Genomic DNA, 4211 nt, shown 5'->3' with positions numbered 1-4211 from the left:
CACACATGCATTACTTCTCCCATTAACATCCCCCACCAAAGTGGTACATTTGTTATAACTGATGAACCTACACTGACATATAATCATCACCCAGAGTCCATAGTTTACATTAGGGTTCACTCTTGGTGTTGTACATTCTATGGGTTTGAACAAATTAACAATGACATGTACCCACCAAACAAAACAAAAAAAGAATTTAGGATTTATCCCCCAAATCTGTGTAAGTAGAGAGAAGATAAGCACTGATGGACTGATGGAAAGGAGGTTTAAGTTATGCCTTTACAGGTATGGAGTGCTAGGACCTGGACAAAAATGATCAGTGAGGATGACAAAGGATCACAGGGAAGATGCCACAGAATTTAACAACATTAGGATTGGGTAGGAGAAGTTGAGGAATTATAAATGTTAAGATTTTAGGTTCAGGCTGTAGATCAGTGGAGCCATTGGTAAATAAGTACAGCTAGAGCTAATTTAAAAAGAGTTTATCAAATTCAGATCAGACATTTGAAGTATATTTTCATGAAAAAAATATCCAGCAGAAGGTTGCAGATATTTGACTAGGATTCAAGTAAAGCCAGTATTGCCGTTATCCCAGAAGAAAATTATAGCACAAGGTATCCTCATGAGGTGCAATACTGTAAGTTAAATGACTACTCCAGAAAATAAGAAATTAGAGAATAAAAATTACCTCTGGGTAATGCTTATCCAGAATTTTACACAGAACTATGAATGTAAGTGAACCTCAGACCTGGATGGTAGTGATCTCAAAAGTCTATAGTTCTTTGGCTTATGTGGAGTATTAAGTAACTTTCATGTGTCTGCATATGGAGGATTAGACCTACCTCCTAAAGTGAAAGCATTGGCAAAATGTGAGAGTCAATCAAGTCAATATAACCTTACTAAGTACCCTAGTTGGTGTCCAAAACTATACTTGGAATTATGGAATATACCAAAGCAGTGCTTTAAAACTGTCCCTGATGTTGAGGGTTTTTTTTTTTAAATCTGGTTAACTATGTGTGATTGTTTGTTAATTATGCATGTGTTTGCAACACATTCAACATTTGCTATGCTCTAAAAACAAACAAACAAAAAACAAAACTGGCTCTGATGAAAGCAGAATTTGGAAATCTTGAAATACATCAAGTAGTATGTAATGAAAACCAAAAGAGAAACTAGAAACTGAGTCATAGAGAAATACAGGAAAATCTTATTAAGTTGTATTTCAAAATAAAGTCTATCTAAGGTACAGACATATCTGGAACATAACAGCAACAACTTCCTAAGATTTAAATCATGAGTGTGATGAATTTTAAAAAATCATCTTCCCAGTATATGAAAATAAAGTCAAATGAAGAGAAAAAAGCGTAATCTCATCTGTTTCATTATATTCCATCCTCCTGAATCATTAATGATGCAGTATATGAAATTCAACTTTTGAATCCTTTAGAGATTTCCCGCAATAACACATTCAGAATTTTCTTCAGAACCTCCTTCATATCTTTGTTCCTGAAGTTGTAAATCAGGGGATTAAAGAATGGGGTTGCCAAAGAATAGAACAAGGTCACAAATTTCTGCATCCCAGGATAGTCCCCAGGACCTGGGCTAACATACATCACCATGACTGAGCCATAGAACAGACATGCCACAGCAAGGTGGGAGGCACAAGTAGAGAAGCCTTATGCCTTCCTGAGCCCGGAGCCACTTGCATCACCACACTCAGGACACAGAAGTAAGTGCCAAGGATGTACAGGAAGGGGAGAAAGATGATGAGAGAGCTAATGATACCACAGATCAGAGTAATTCCAGATACTGAAGCACTGGACATTGCCAGCAAAGGTGCAAGATCACAGAGAAAATGGTCAATGGTGTTTGGACCACAGAAAGGCACCTGAGAGATTAGAGTCAAAGGAGTCAGTAAGCAGAGAAAGCCCCCTGTCCAGCAGAAGACCACTAACCAAGCACATAAGCGGTGGGTCATTATGGGGGGATACCGCAAAGGTCTACAAATGGCAAGAAATCAATCAAAAGACATCACTGAGAGAAATAAGGCCTCAGCAGCACACATGGAAAAAAAGAAGTAGAACTGGAGCAGGCAGCCAGCATAGGAGATGCTTTTGGTCTGGGAGATGATGTTGGCCAACATTTTAGGCACATCAGAACTGACATAGCAGATCTTCAGGAAAGAGAAGTTGGCCAGGAGGATGTACATGGGTGTGTGGAGTTTCCGGCTTGAACACACGGCACAGATGATGGATGTGTTCCCCATGAGAGTCAGAAGGTAGATGAGGGAGAAGATGACAAAGAGGAGGACCTGGATGTCTCTGTGACAGGGAAATCCCAAGGATATCCCAAAACTCACTCACAGACCCAGAGATATTAGTAGTCTCCAAGGTCCTCATTAGTCTGACCTGTGGAAGTGACAGAGACAGTAAGAAACACAGAAATATTTACACTAATTTTCTTCTTCCTGGTAAAGAGATATATGTTTATTTTCCTCAATTCAGGCTTGTGAATTGGCTTGCTTCCTTTGGAAGCATGAGTTGTTCTTTCTTCTTCATCTCCTTCCTCCCTTATTTATTCAATAAACATTTATTTTGCACATATTATTGCCAGGTACTCTTCTAGGAGATAGGAAAAAGATGATAAATAAAAATGTAGAGTACCTGCTCTTTGGAGCTTATGTCAAATATCTTTTGTTCAAAACAACTTCAAACAATACATTCGTGGCTCCAAAATTTCTACATAAAGGAAGTTTAGGAGCTTAAATCTGTTTGGAAGAGAGCTAAGGAGATCTACCTTGGACCCTCATCTGCATAGAAAGGAAACTTTTTACTTAGATTTTATGTTTAGTGTGGCAACTTCATGGAGAGCTGATGCAGAATTTGGAGTGATGTTAGCATCCCTCCACCCATATCATGGTGCTGCCACTGACACAGTAACAACAGTGTATGATAAATCAAAACAAAATATTTTCTTGTCGGGGCGCCTGAGTGGCTCAGTCGTTAGGCATCTGCCTTTGGCTCAAGTCATGATCCCGGGGTCCTGGGATCAAGCCCCGCATCAGGCTCCCTGCTCCTCAGGAAGACTGTTTCTCCCTCTCCCACTCCCCCTGCTTGTGTTCCCTCTCTGTGTCTCTCTCTGTCAAATAAATAAAATCTTTTTTAAAAAAATTAGAAAAAAAATATTTTCTTGTCATATAAGACAAGATTATACTCAGTTGGAAAAAATAAGGAAAGGCTTTTGAAAAGAGAGATGAACCTTAGCAAAAGGGCAGCAATGAAGGCAGAACATTAATAGCATATAATAATAATAATGTGAAAAGATTTGGATACAAGACTTATGTTTAGAGAAAAGTCCAAAAGAGTGGAAATTAGAGTACTTGTAAAGGAATGGCAAGATAAAAATTTCAAAGATGGGGCCATGTGGCAGACTGCCAGCCTAGTTCAGGCTTAATTTAGTAATCAGTGGAAAACAACTGGTGCTAGTCTAGTAGAAGACTAAAAGAATCAAAGGTTTATGGAAGCTACATTTGTAAGACAATTTCTCAATTAGAGGGTAATGAATTTAGCAAGGAACTATTAGAAAGCTATTTCAACAGTCCAAGGAAAAAGCATGAAGAAACTGACCTAGGGTAATGTATAAGCAAAGAGATACCAGGAATGGATTCAAGAGATGTGCGAAGGTGGAAAACTAACCTCCTGGTCTTTAAAATCATCAGAGGCAATTAAATGCTGCTAAGGAGCCAAGAAGACACAGAAAAGAGAGACCGCACATTCAATTTGCCACAGTCATACTCCAGCTCTCTTCTGATTGTCCTTGAGTATTATATTTCATTAACTAAATTAGCTTCCATTTACAAAGTTTTCCCCTCCTACAAGCCACACACAATGGGTGTTGATTTGCTATGCTGTCACCTGTGTGAAAGAGAATGGTAAACAAGAGAGTCGTCTAAATTATTGCCACGGTGTTAAAGAAAACTTTTCCCATTTTCCTATCAGCTAAGAATACAGTTCTTTTGAAGATGACCTGCAAAGACAAGATGATAATTTGACAAAAAATTTCCTTAATCCCATGTCTAATATGGTTTATGTAACAGAAATGGTATTTGTAAAGGAAAATAAACATGAAATTTTTTGCTCCTTTTCCTATCAATACATAAAACAAAATGGACATTGAGACATAGGAAAGAAGTCATTGTTCCATGTACCCAG

The 4211-nt window shown here is 38.2% G+C and overlaps 1 pseudogene; it reads right to left on the bottom strand.

The window, feature by feature from the left end:
- Positions 1-1427: 1427 nt before the first annotated feature.
- Positions 1428-2399, bottom strand: LOC114221441 (olfactory receptor 11G2-like; annotated as a pseudogene).
- Between the last annotated feature and the right edge of the window lie 1812 nt (positions 2400-4211).

The sequence above is a fragment of the Eumetopias jubatus genome, unplaced genomic scaffold (assembly GCF_037043125.1).
Source record: "Eumetopias jubatus isolate StellerSeaLion01/CBP00866 unplaced genomic scaffold, mEumJub1_p1.0 scaffold_7, whole genome shotgun sequence".
NCBI lineage: Eukaryota > Metazoa > Chordata > Mammalia > Carnivora > Otariidae > Eumetopias > Eumetopias jubatus.
The sequence above is the reverse complement of the archived record's forward strand: the minus strand, read 5'-3'. Positions and strand labels throughout refer to the sequence as shown.